The sequence below is a fragment of the Zingiber officinale genome, chromosome 8B (genome assembly GCF_018446385.1).
Source record: "Zingiber officinale cultivar Zhangliang chromosome 8B, Zo_v1.1, whole genome shotgun sequence".
NCBI lineage: Eukaryota > Viridiplantae > Streptophyta > Magnoliopsida > Zingiberales > Zingiberaceae > Zingiber > Zingiber officinale.
In genome coordinates this window covers 111,072,978-111,088,334 of record NC_056001.1, presented here as the reverse complement: position 1 = coordinate 111,088,334, position 15,357 = coordinate 111,072,978, and positions in this window count along the sequence as shown.

Genomic DNA, 15,357 nt, shown 5'->3' with positions numbered 1-15,357 from the left:
TGGATTGTTATATGAGTGTCATATACTTTCTCATGTGGCTATTAGTATGACTATTAGTCCTTAGACCTGAAGTCACCATGGATCCCTACATAAGGAGTTATGTACTTTGGTTTCGTCAAACGTCACCCGTAACTGAGTGGACTATAAAGGCGATTACTGGGTATATAACGAATTATGTAGAAGGATGTGAGTGATGTAGATGGGATCTATCTCTCCCATATGACGGGAGCGACATCAATATTCTTGATAGAGTTAGACCACGAAGTGCATGGCCATGCCCAAATGAGTCAACATGAGATGTTGAGCTCATTTGATCGAGTGAGTCTACTTGGAGTTCAAGATTTAGATTGATTAGAGGATGACACGGTCTATGCCTCACATTGATCAATCTAGATGTCAAGGATAGAAGGACATTTGACATATTTTGTGAGGAGTCACAATTGGTAGTCACAAGGTGATGTCGGATCTCGACATTCTTGTAACTTGGGTAGTAATGATGTGTTGCTAGATACCGCTCATTACTTATGCTCCTAAATGGGTTTAGGGCATTGCCAACGTTACAAGAACCTATAGGGTCACACACTAAGGACAATTAGATGGAGATTTGGTTCATATGATGAACCAAGAGGATTAGATTCATTTGATGAATCATATTGGATTAAGAGTAATCCAAATTGGGCTAATTGAGTTGGACTCAAGTTGATTCATGTATTCAATGAGTCTAATTTAGATTATCACTCATTAAATCAACTTAATTTAATGAATTAGATTCATTATATTAAGTTGGCTTGAATCATATGGTTGGATTAGATCAACCATGAGAGAGATTTGATCAAGTTTGACTTGATTTGAGAGGAAGAGAAAAAGTCATGTTTGACTTGACTTTTTGCCACATCACTAGTGAGTTGGCAAGATGTGGACCAATAGGATTGCTCCATATCATCAATGTGTGCCACCTCATGGAGGTTACAAGCCTCCATAGCATTTAATGTGGTCGGCCCACATTAAATGAGGAGGTTACACTTGTTGCCATGTCATTTAGTGAGGTGGCAAGATGTGGACCAATAGTGTTGATCCACATCATCCTAGAGTGCCACCTCATGGGGGTTACAACTCTTAATGGTCTCCACATTAATTGGAATTAATGTGGGGGTTACACCTCCTAGAGTGGCCGGCCACTTGATGGCTAAGGGGTTTTTTGAATTTCCTCTCATTGATTCATTCACTCTTCTTCTCCCTTGGGTGCTCTCTCTTCTCCTTCTCCCATTCCTTGGCCGAACACTCCATTGGTGCTAGCACACCTTGTGTTTTGGTCATCTCCTTCTACTTGTGTCCGTGTGGATACATATAGAGGTTGTCTACTTTGACAACTAGAGATCCGGCGACATCTTGGACAAGCGGGAACGCGAAGGGCTTCGCTACAAGGGTAATGATCTTAACTTTAGTGTAGATCTAAAGTTTTTACAAACTCGTACAAGAAAAGTTTTTTTCGAAAATTTTGTTTACGAATCTTTGCACGAGATCCATGGCTTTGGGTGACTCGGGGTTTCCGCGACGCGAAAAAGCGGTTTTCGCGGCCCGAAGAACCCAACATGTTGATGGGTGAATCACCGGTGAGTTAGCTCTGTTGCCAACTTAATCGCAAATTGCCAAATGACAAGGAAGATAATGATGTGGTTGAGAGCCTGAATGAAGACAAACAGGAAGAAGAAGAGGGTTAGAATGATGACCAAGGGTTCCTTAGCGCAACCACTTTGATGCTCAAGTTAGATGACAAAGAAGATGAGTGCTAGAGTTTTGATTTATGTAGGTGTGCATATATACTTGGATACCGGAAAGAACTACCTTTTATAAAGAGACCATCGACTTTTTCCATCCCATGTTGTCATTATTAATTCCTTAAATAATGTGAGACTTGTTCACATTATTGCTTATTTCCTAAAATAACCTGAGATTTGTGTGATAATTTATTCTTTTCATGAAATGGTCCTGCGTCTTGCATTGCCAAAGGACTAGGAAGGCAAGAAGGTAGTGGCCTGAGAGTCAAGAGCTGAGAGGCTCGAGAGACCGGGAATCCAATGAACCGAGAGACCCGAGAGGCCAGGAGACCAATGAGTTGGGCATTGACTTGAGTTTCCTTTGTTGGAATCATCTCAGTAGGTTTCACCAATCTTCTGTTATCTACGTGGCGTCCACTAATCATTCTCTGGATCATAAGTCTTTTCTTCAAATCTAGTCGAAGGATGTGAGAGTCTGATTGACTGGACAATTGTATAATCGGAATGATTCTAGTTGCCTTGACTACTTAAGCCACATGGCAGATCCACTGTGTAGTTCTAAAGAGATTACACATAAATGTCAGCATGGATCGGTCATCATGTCTTTATTGTTGGTGCAATCGACCTAGGTTTAATCGGTATTTTGATGTGTGTGTCAAGAGTTTAAGTTAGTCTTTCATATGCATTTGATATGTGTTTAAGTCATGCAGGACTTGGTAAAACACATGAGGAACTTGATGCGGCCAAGTGTGGGAAGCTCATCCAAGGGCTTGAATCCTTGAGTCAGTGAAGGATGACATTGGGAACGAGCCGTGAGTTTGAATGCATCCGAGGGACCGCCGGACGATGAGCAATGAGTGGAGCCGAGGGAAGTGGACTTCAAGGCAACGCGAAGGGTGCATGAAGAGGAGCTGTGGGCTTGGGTGGATATGAGGGGCGAAGGCCAAGGAAGAGGGCTTCAAAGGCGACTCCGGAGAGGATGAGTGTGAGTGAATGTAAGGTACCAGTTGACTGGTACTTGGACCAATCGATTGGTCTAAATTCATGAAAAGCACAGAATGCTTCTATGCTTGTTGGCTGCGAAGACCGGTCGACTAGTGTTAGCACAAGTTGACTGGTAGATGACCGTTGGCAGGGTCACAACCTCTGTAGAATGTTGTTGGTTGTGGCCAATGGCTACACCAGTCGACTGATGTCGGGTTGAGTTGATATAATGATCAACTCTCTCCTCTTATTTATAGGTAGCTTTGGGGCATGAAGGAGGTTACTTATTCTTGTTGAATAACTCCTAAGGTTCTACTTAAAGCTTCCAAGTCTTCTCTTCCTCTCCAAACCTAAGTTTTCATCTTGTAAAGAGGAAGAGACCTTTGTGAGAGGTTTGCTCCACCGAGAAGGAGTAAGATCTAGCTAGAGATTGCCAGGGACTAATCCACCGAAGGATTAAGGGTTCATCTATCTCAAGGACATACCGTGGAGTAGGAGCAAGCAATCTTCGAACCACATAAAAGAATCGTGTTAGCATTTGTGTTCTTACTTATTGCTTTCATTGTTTTAGTTTCATTTCCGCTTGCGCAAACTAACCGTGTAGAGAAGAAATTGAATTGAGGATGACCTAGCTATCCAACCCCCCTTCTAACTAGTCACTGATCTTCCACAAGTGGTATCAGAGCGAGGACGCCCTTCAACGGACTAATCGCCAAGAAGAGCAACATCATCAAATGACCGGCTCAAACATTCACCTACCAAAATTCAAAGGAGATTTCTCTTGGTGGAAGAAGAGAATGGAGGTATTTTTCGAAACCGATTTTGATATTATGCTAATCATGGAAAATGTTTCGAAATGCCTAGGGATCACAACAATGAGATACTCAAGAAAATAAGGTGGAGCAAGAAGCAAAGGGAAGAACATTTAGCAAATTGAAAAGCAATACATCATCTACTAAATGTTCTTCCCCAAGAAGAAGTAACAAGGGTTGGAAGCTACTCAAGCGCCAAGGAACTATGGGAAAAAGCTAGTGGAGCTTCATGAAGGGACATCAGAAGTGAAATTGGCAAGAAGAGATATCCTTCGAACTCAACTCACCAATATCAAGATTGAAAAAGGACAAAAGGTATCAATTTTACATTCTAGAATTAAGAAAATTTTAAATGGACTAACAAGTGTAGGTGAGACACTTACAAACCAAGACATCATAATGAAAGTCATCAATGCTTTCCAAATAACCTCGACATGGAACTCAATTGTAGACTCATTCTACATTTCAAAGGATCTAGAGAAATCTTCTCTAGATGAATTTTTCTCAACAATGGAGCTCAATGAGACTCGGATTGAAGGACTAGATGGAGAAGCTAATAGATCAAAAGGAGTAGCTCTTGTGGCAAACAAGGGAAAGGGTAAGAAGAAGAAGAAGAAGAAGTCTTCATCCTCACCATCCTCAGACTCTGAAGAATCAAGCGCTTCAATGGATAGCGATCAAGAGACATACATGGTAAGGAAGATAAGAAACACATTTAAAACTTTTTCTACTAACAAATCTCATGTTAGGAAGAGTTCAAGAGGCAAGAGTAGGACAAGGAGAGTCATTTGCTATAATTGTCAAGGAGAAGGACACATGAGGGATGAATGCCCTCTCTTGAAGAAGAAAGAAGAAAAGAAGAAGGAAGAGAAGAAGAAGACAAAAGAAAAGGGGAAGAAGGTCAAAACCCTAAAAGAAACATGGGACGATCCATCGTCATCGGAGGAAGAAGAGCACCACGTGTCCCATTTTGCTCTAATGACAATTGATAATGTTGCCTCCACCTTATCTGAAAAAGAAGAAGGAAGGAGCTCAAGTGAAGGTGAAGAAGGGAGCTCAAGTGAAGGGGGAGGACAAACTTCAGATTTGGACTTCTCGGTAAGTGAGGTATATAATCTTCCTCCCTATGTTTTAATTAAGATTATTAAAAGTACAAATGAGGATTTGTTCAAGGTAAAAAGGAAAAATAAGTCTTTGAAAAATGATATTATTTGCCTTGAAGAAAAATTAGAATTCATGACTATTAAGGACAATGATATGCATGCTTTTTCCTCAATTTTAAATGATTCATGTCTAGAAGAGGAAAATAGGAAACTAAGGGAAAAGGTAGAATACCTTAGCAAAGCCCTTAGAAAATTTAAAATTGGCTCAAATACCCTAAGCATGATTATTGGGATCCAAACGGCAAGCTTCAACAAAAAGAGTTTAGGGTTTAAGGAATCCAATAATGAAAAGTCATATCATTGCTTACTTGCTATGGGACAATAAAAAAATAAAGACCATAGATAGGAAATAGATCCCCATGGAGTATTTGGTTAACCCAATTAAGAAGAACCTCTATTGGGTAACAAAATCAATCCTCAAGGGTTAGAGGATTTTTGGGTCAAGTCAACCATGATAGTCATAATTTCAATTTTTTTTATATGGTTGACTTGAGGCCTTAAGGGGGAGAACTTAGCCTTGAATATAACTTCATGATAAAGAGGGCTAAGTAGAGGTTACCTTTATTTCATCTCACAATGACTTGCATTATTTTCTAAACATAGGTGTGAGATGATAGGATGATATTAATAATTCACTTATGCTTATGGCATTTTGATGAATTATGAAATGTATCAAATTTTTAGTAATCAAAGACCAACTATGGGGAAAGTAAATGTTTAATTAATGGACATCTTGCCCATAGATTATAGTTGGATATTTCAAATGTTTTGAAAATAATTCTATGTTTTATTTATAGTGAATAGTTATTTTGAAACATATGAATTCAAAACTAGGGTTTAATTTGATACAAACTTGTATGTTTTCGAGATTTGGTAGAAATTTTAAAAATACCTTGACTTTTTATGAAAACATATTTTACCTAGTTCAAGGACATTAAAAGAAATATGTTTTCAAAATTTCAAAATTTTTTGAATTTTATGGATTTTTTTATGTATTTCTGAAGTTGGTCTCAAAAGACTGAAATTCGGTTTCAGTGTGTACCAGTCGACTGTGTCAGCTACCAGTCGACTAGTACCAGCTTTTCAACATTCTGTTTACTTTTTGAAATCAAATTTTTGGTCAAAATTTGGTTAGACTTGATGCCATATAGTGTATGATTGTTTGATACAATCTTTTTGATGGTGTCAAACGGGGAGAAATGGGTAGGTTTAAGTTAGAAACCCACTTGTATACAAAACTTCAAAATTAAGGTTGAGAGCATATGTTAAGGGGGAGCTTGGGTTTTATGCTTCATGTTTACATATTACTTATGATTTTCAAAGTTATTATTTGTGCCTAACTTAAAACATATTGTCGCACATCAAAAAGGGGAAGATTGTTGATCAATCGACCTACGATTAATCGGTATTTTGATGTGTGTGTCAAGAGTTTAAGTTAGACTTTCATATGTGTTTGATATGTGTTTAAGTTGTGCATAATTTGGCGAAACACATGAGGAACTTAGTGCGACCAAGTGTAGGAAGCTCATCCAAGGTCTCGGATCCTTGAGTCAGTGAAGGATGACATTGAGAATGAGCCGCGGGCTTGAATGCATCCGAGAGACCGTCAGACGAGGAGCAATGGAGTGGAGCTGAGGGAAGCGGACTTCAAGGCAACGTGAAGGATGCATGAAGAGGAGTTGTGGGCTCGGGTGCATCCGAGGGATGAAGACCTAGGAAGAGGACTTCAAAGGCGACTCCGGAGAGGATGAGTGTGAGTGAATGTAAGGTACCAGTCGACTGGTACTTGGACCAGTCGACTAGTAGATGGTCGTTGGCAGGGTCGCAGCCTTTGCAGAATGTCGTTGGCTGTGGCCAATGGCTACACCAATCGACTGGTGCTTAGACCAGTCGACTGGTGTCAGGTTGAGTTGATATGATGATCAACTCTCTCCTCTTATTTATAGATAGCTTTGGGGCATGAAGGAGGTTACTCATGCTTGTTGAATAACTCCTAAGGCTCTACTTAAAGCTTCCAAGTCTTCTATTCCTCTCCAAACCTAAGTTTTCATCTTGTAAAGAGGAAGAGACCTTTGTGAGATGTTTGCTCCATCGAGAAGGAGTAAGATCTAGCCGGAGATTGCCGGAAACTAATCCACCGAAGGATTAAGGGTTCGTCCACCTCAAGGACACACCGTGGAGTAGAAGCAAGTAATCTCCGAACCACGTAAAGGAAACATGTTAGCGTTTGTGTTCTTACTTATTGCTTTCATTGTTTTGGTTTCATTTCTACTTGCGCAAACTAACCGTGTAGAGAAGAAATCAAATTGGGGGTGACCTAGCTATCCAACCTCTCTTCTAGTCGGTCACCGATCCCCCACACTTATATGTAGCCACTCCTTTTAAGCACGGTGCCTATATCATCTGCCTTGATTCTTGAGCCCAGAATGCACCAATGAACCTCTAAGGTTGCATCATATTAATGTGGTGGGACTCGCGACAAAAAAGATTGACTGTCTTTTAATATGTAAATATTAGTCTAGTTTTTTGTCCCATGTGCTTGATCCCACGATGAAAAATTCATCCCACTCTAGTAATAGTAGAGATCCACGGTGTAAAGATTTTCCGATACTTTAGTGGTTACCCAACGAAAGTGATCAACGATCGTGAGCCTTGGAGTATGAGTCGTCATACTCATAAGCTCCGAACCAAGTAAATCCTTGGTGTCCTTATTCTTTGTTTCTTACTTTCCGCTGCCTATTCTGTGTTTTACGAAAAATAAACATGAAAATCACGAGCGCTATTCACCCCCCCTCTGTCATAACGATCCTACATTTATTTCATTACAACCTGAGTGGTTGTTAATCCAAGACAATTAAAAACATTAACAAACTCCTTCTTCAACAATATCAGAGACAGAAAAGCCCCTTACAACAATTGAAAGCTTAAAACAAGATTACAAAAGTTAAGACAAACTGTGTTATCTTATAATTAGCTTTAGGACCCTATTTATAACCTCCTGATCGAAGTGGCCGTTTTGCTGATGTGGACATCCAGGGCGCCTCCAATGATCCATAGTGCCTCTAAGTGAATAAAATTTTATCCGCATCATAACGTTCGTTTTGCTGATCTAACTTGATTGAGGTGTCTGGATCCTTTTCAGGTGCCTTGGGTCATCTAGGGCACCTTAAGTCCGCAACGGGTCTTTAAATGACTATCCCTTTTTAGGCGCCTTAAGTCAACCAAGGTGCCTTGTGTTTTCCGGGTGCCTGGAAACATTCCAAGCGCATGGAATGGTCAACATTAGTCATTGACTATTCTTCGTTCTACTAGCTTGGATGATGCTATGGTAATCTAGAGTTAAGCTTATTTGAACCAAACTCTGACCTTCTCCTTGAGCAGACTTCTTCCTGGCTTCTCATCCCTCGGATGCATGACGTACGTCTTTCTCGCTCCACTCTTTTGTAACTCTTTGTTTCTCGGATGCACCGAGTCCATCGACTCACTCCCCGTGTCATTTTTCTCACTAGTTGTGTCTTTCGCTTAACTTCTTGTGTTCCTAAGTCCCTGCAGACTCAGACACAAGACATCAAACACATAAGGCATAATCTTAACTCGGTTGATCAACATCAAAACTAACTTGATGTACTTACAATCTTTTTTTTTTTTAATGTGCATCAACCTGAGTTAAAGTTAGAGATAATAAACAATAAATGATTTATGTTAAAATAATTTTATAAAATATGAATTTTGTAATAAAATTCTCCCCCTAAATTTAACATCTATTTATTCTCCCCCTTTAATTAAATCAAAAAATTATGAGTAAAATTTGATAATACAACAAAAAAAATTGAATTTTTTTTCTTAGGGGTTGTTCATATAGGATGCATGTTTGTATATTTTTTAAATAATTATTTTTCATATAAAAATAGTTTCTGACGGTTAAAATTTATATTGTCCAGACTAAATTTAAAAATTATTTTTAACTTTTAAAAATTATGAAAATTTTGTGAATGATTAAACAAAATCAATCTGACCATATTAAAATTTTGACGAGAAAAATGATTATATATTTAGTGACAAAATATTTTTCTGTATTGTTTAAGGTAAACACTTAAAAATAAATTTTGACTTTAAAAAATCTTTCTATTTTATTTAAATATTCAGAATCTAACTTATATTTTTAGAAAAATCAAAATTTTCAAACACTCAACTCCAAAAAATTTCTATTTTAAAATTTTAATTTTTAGTAAAAAATTCATAAAAATTTATTAAAATGTTAAAAAATATATAAAAGAAGTAAAAAAAACAACTGCATAAAGGTTGCGAAAACTAATTTTACCAATAATATTAATAAATAAATTAATTTCTAATAATTAAATTATTTTAGTAAAAGAAATGTAATGAGTCAAAATAGATTTTGGGATCCAAATAAATTTTTACTTATTAAATTTATCAATTATTTTTATGAAATATAATGTTTTGATATTTTTTTATAATTTAACCTCTATGATTTCTAACATATCAATTAAGTCCACTAAATAACAATTGAATTTGGACATATAGAATCTTTTCCTAATTTCAATATTTCTATTTCTTCTTTTAATTTTATATTTTCATCATTAAGTTTATCCAAATTTTCTAATAGGCATGCATAATCTTTCTTTTAATTTATATATTTAGTCCTAATTTTACATATTAATCTACTTAACATTTTAATAGCATGATATATTTTTTTAGAAGGTAAGAGTCTACCTTATTTATTGTATTAGATTCGTAGGTAGATGCTCTTCTTCATCGATGCTCTCTCTTAAAGTGTCTTTATGTTTTGGTAGTTTGTCATTAGTACTAGTCCGACGTATACTCTGTCTTAAACTTTTCTAAGTTTCACTTTACTTTGAGGTTCTTTGCTTGTACTTCTTGTCCTTTTCGTTTTCCTTACTTTTTTTAATTTATATAATCTTGAGGATGATGATCCATTTGGTGTCAACTTAGATCGTATTTGTTGATTATGATACTGACTAAATAAAGATAGGTAACATAAAATTATTAGATTTTCAATAAGTTGGTTATTACATTATTGGGTACCATACGTCCTGGTTATAAATTATGAGATATTACAATTTAAAAATCAAACTGCATAATTTTGTATTTTAAGCTTCTATATTATGCTTGGATACTCTCATGCTGTCGTCTATTTTCAATTTTTTTTTCTTATTCGTTCGAATATGTTGATGGTATTGATGAAGCTTTTGTGACAATTGATATACTCATGGCCAACTTAGTCTTTTATTATAGTATCTGTTTATAATTAGTTATTTGACATTTAGTTTCTTTTATCATTGTTGGATAATTTAATATTGTGCAAAATTCAATTCTTATCAATTATTTAATTTTTTTTTTTATATATATTTGTAAAAAAATGATTGGTAACTAGATAAAAATTGATTTAATATTTTTTTTAAAAAAAATTAGCAGTCAAATGCATTTTTGGCAGTCAAATGCATTTTTGGCAGCCAAATTAGCAGCCAAATGCATTTTTGCCTAATTTATTTTATGAGATGTGATGGACGTATTAATACCATGCATTGATAAATCTCCTTCATCCCAACAGCCTTAGACCATCCACATCACATCAGTATCTCATCCAAAATCTTAAATTTAAAATAAAAAAATTACTTTATTAAATTTAGATATCTATTTTTCACTACATATACATCAGCTTTCCTATAATTTATTATATATTTATTTTTCTATTATTTTTTCTCTTTCCTTCATATTTTTTATTATTAGATGGAGGAAAGAGATAGAGAGAAGAAAAAATTTTTATTAATAGAGGAAGGAGAGAGAAATTTTTTATTATTAGAGGGAGGAGAGAAAAATAGTATTTTAATATTTAGGTAATGGAATCCATTTCCTAAATTTAAAGAACTACTATTCATAAAATGTATATTTAGGGAATGAGTAGGGTACCTAATGCAGATATTTTTTTAATACAAAATATAAAATTGAAGATAAAAATTTAATTTAAGATAATTGATATGGATATTCTTAATGCGCTACTGTTCTTATCTCATACATTGATCTATCTTCATTCCTAGTCTATAGGAGACAAATAAGTCCAATTAATATCAAATGATATACTCGTAAAATATGCTTTACGATCTCAAATTAATGATTTGAAAAGTTTCTATTTATATTAAAAATCACGTCAAAAAACACAAAATCAAATCATCCGTTTAAAAGTGTAGATCTGGATAGACTTTCCCGGGCTCGACTTTCATTAATTAATTACTATATATTACCTAATAGATGGAAGGAATAGGACGGCCGCCCCAAGACTCATCTTAGTTGGTAGCTTTACAGCTGGGAGATGGGAGGAGCTCGTTGCAAAAGCAGAACCGAGATGAATTGCTTTGTAAGAAGCAGAACCGAGATGAATTGCTTTGTAAGAAGCAGAACCGAGATGAATTGCATTGCCTTACAAATCATTGACAACTCGACTGGTACAAGATATCCACTACCGCTCCATGCCACAATCAAAAAGCACTCAATAATGCTTCTCAGGACACGTTTGGTTGAGTGTTATATGGATCATATGGAGTGTTAAATGAGAACTTGACGTAGAAGGTGAAGTTAAGGTGAGATGGAGATTCAAGTTAAAGAAAGGTGATGGTCAAAAGATTATCTTGGGATAGAGTTCAGTCTTTCATTTAGTACTAAGACTAGGGTGGGCATAATTCGGTTAAAATCGGAAAAACCGATTGAACTGAAAAATTTTGATTTTTTTTATTCGATTTTTTCAGTGTTTCGGTCGGTTTCGGTTTAAGTTTTTTAAAATTCGATTATTCGGTTCGGTTTACGGTTTTGACTCCCAAAAAATCGAAAAAATCGAACCGACTGTATTATACTTAAAATATTATTTTTATGGATATTGGATCATACAAGTGAATTAGTTTCTAATCATTTATAATATAATAGCATAATCAAATTATATATTTATATTTACTTATTGTTACCGGATAACAAAATTTTAGTATTACTTTAAATTCATAATTATTTTAATAAATTGATACTTTTTCATTGTCTCTAAACTAATATTTGTAGTAGTACAAAATCAATTTAATTCATTGTATAAACCGTATATAATCGACCGTATAAACCGGACCGTATTATAATAAAAACCGGACCGAACCGTAATAAAATGATTTGGTTTTGGATCAAAAATCTTTAAAATCGAAATCGAAAAAATAAAATCGTAGTAGGGTAAAACCGGACCAAACCGGCCGATGTCCACCCCTAACTAAGACACCCAATTCAAGGATGACTAACCTAAGGGCTAGTTTTGTCTAAGGAACGAGCATCCCAGTCCTAGGTATAGTCACTAACCCGACTGGATCTAAACAGTCCGAGATACTACTTCAACGATTAAGGACCGATCCCTAATTGTGAGGACGCCCAACCTCTAGTCCCTGGGACTTAGTTTTCCTTTTTCTAAAAGACAAGCAGCCCTTCATATAACAAGACAACCATAAAGTCGTCTAGGCCCAAGTGACCTTAGGAACTAGACGATATTTCACTCAGATCTCCAAACTTCCAGTATACCCCGGACCAACGCTAAGAACCAAATGATATTTCACTCAAATTTCTAGATTCCCAACATACACCCAAGCGACCCTAAAAATCAGACGGTATTTTATTCAAATCTCCAGACTCCCAGTATACATTCGAGCGATCCTAAGAACAAGGCAGTATCTCACTCAAACCCCTAGCATTACCACACATGTATATCAGAGCAATACAAAGTAAAGGCTAGTCTTATAAAACTCAAGGTTCCATTCATTACTCGCTTGGGCAAGTCAACACCCAGCCGAAATGTGCTCAGGGAACAACATTGTCAGAGAATTCTAATAACTTGTTAGAGAATAACAACCGTCTGTTAGTAAATATTCTTCCTCGAACGCAATTATGCTTCCCCTCAACCGACACATTAAGAACGCATATTCCTTCAACCGTCTCATTAATGCCGTCAGTCACAAAAAGGGTGCACACTGACAGCGGAAGATTCCTCGGACTGGCTATACACCTTCCAGGATGCGTATACTCCATTATTCAACAACTTCTGACACCCGACATTCTTATCATCTCATGATTACAGAGGTTATAGAGGTGATATATAAATAGGGGTTATTGGCAAGGTACATACACTTGATACATTGTATTGCATGCATCCTGTTCTTCATTGCTACTGTTCTACTTTCCGCTCGGGCATACATTGACTTGAGCGTCGGAGGACCTTCACTAGGGACTCCTTCCCTGATTGTTGGTGCTGATATTCTGTTCGCTTATTTGAGTGTGTGTAGGGAGCTCAGCGCACTAGTCAAGTGTCTTTAACCCCATCCAGAGGTCTTCAGCTAGTCAATGCCATAGTTACCTACCCAGCGCACTATCTCCAGCTTTCAGACAAGATCAACGGATAATCTTGGTTATCTGTCTATATCTACAAAGACCTTGTTTGGTTCGAGATTTTTCTCAATTTCGAAATGTTGATAAACGTCATGAATCTCATCCAATCTGGAATCAGATTACCTTGGATTACTTTGATTTTTCGCAATTCCGGAGGTTAAGCAAAAAACTTTTGAAATTATCCTCAGAACAATTGGAGCACGATCGGAGCCGAGTACGATTGTCGAGCGCAAGCAGGGTGTCACCGCATTTCTTCACGCACGTAGGTTGCCGCCGAAGTTTTGTGCGTGTGCAGCAATGGCACGGCGACCGGAGATGACAGCAAGCAGCGACAATAGACATCATCGTTGTTCACGCATGAAGGCGGCAACGAACGACAGGCGAGTGAATATGCTCGAGAGCAGGAGGAAGAAGAAAAATGATTTTATTTTTTTAAACTTTATTATTTTGATTAAAACTTTAATAAATTAAATTAATCAATACCTAATTATAATTGAGAAAAATTAAATAAACTTAATCTAAAGCCTAATAAAATTATCTAAAAATATTCTAACAAAATAAAAAAATATTATCTAATTTTATTTATTTATATATAACTAATAATAATAATAATATTATATATATATATATATATATATATATATATATTAATTTTCATAAATTAAAATAAATATAGTTACAAATGGTCTATTTTAATTTTGAGATTTTAATTCTCTACACTTAAAGGGTCCGTACAAGCAAACAATATCATTATGTTTTTTTTTATTTTTAATTCGGACAAACATACAATATTATCGCGCTTAGATTGAACCAAGAATAATAGGATAAATTAATATTATATTAGGTTATACACTAAAATATCCAAATGAACAAAATTTTATTACATTATATAAATTGAACCAAGTAATATCACATTATATTTTATTCTCTATAATTAAGGTTATATGATTTTTTATAATCACGTTGAGATTATCCATGATAACTTCGGATCAAACATAAAGAATTTCTACCACGAGAAGAAGGAATACTTAGACATGCAACCCTACCGACCTTTTTAGTTGTTAGATGTCATGAAATCTAATGGGCCCAAAGGAGGTCTACACTTTAGTTTTTCTTTAGAGAACACGAATCCAATTTTGCATGGAATTTTCATATCACAAAGTGAGGTTCTTTTTCCACGCCCAATAGAGCAGCACATTATCCATCCTCTCGGCTTTCATTGTGTGATGCAAAGATGATTCGTTCGTCTCAGTATCCTTGTCAATTTATATTTAGATCAATATAGATAAAATAAATCATGAATGACTACTAACTATTAGTACAAATGGTCAAGATATAAAAAAAGGCATACTTAAACGTACTGATCAATTTCAACCATAAGAATTTATATGACAACATTTTATGTCTTAATTATCGTACCATCTCAAAAAGACTCTCGTGACTGTCATCGTGTGGCAAAAGGCGAAATCGCTCACCCCCAATACCCCCGCCGCACCCGATCCAAGACCATCACGAGAGAGGTAAATCACAACATTCTGAGCAAGCATGTGACAGGTGAAGTGAGTTGCATAGGGGCCGATAATTTATACCCCGATTATCCTAAATTTCGACTCCACGATCTCATGTGACAAGTCTCGTGACTGTCATCGTGATTCATGTAAATGGGGTTGATCCAATCACATCCGCCCTAAAATTGACAAATGCAGCATCATTGTCAAATACGCCATTATTCTAAATCATACTATCCTCGTTTCACCATTCTTATTCCCACCATCTTCTAGTTCGGGCCAGCGACAGATCATGCGCCGGTCATATTGTTGTTAGATAGTGGATTACTAATGGGGCAAAGGCAGAACGAGTTTAAAGTTTTCTTTTTAAAATATTTAAGAACCGAGCCCAGATTCAAATAATTTACGGATAATTTATTTTTAATGGATGATTTATCTAAAAAACATATTGACGGATTGACTATCCGCATTCACTATAAATACTTCTTGATTTAATAAATTTCTATTAAATGAGATTAATCAACCAATCAACCTCAAATTAATCAGTGTAAATTACGATGTCTACGTTACAAATAAATTAATAAATCCAGTTACTATTATTAATTATATTTAGGGTGATCAGATAGATTTCATAAAATTTTTCCACTTGCCATTAGTGTAAATCGAG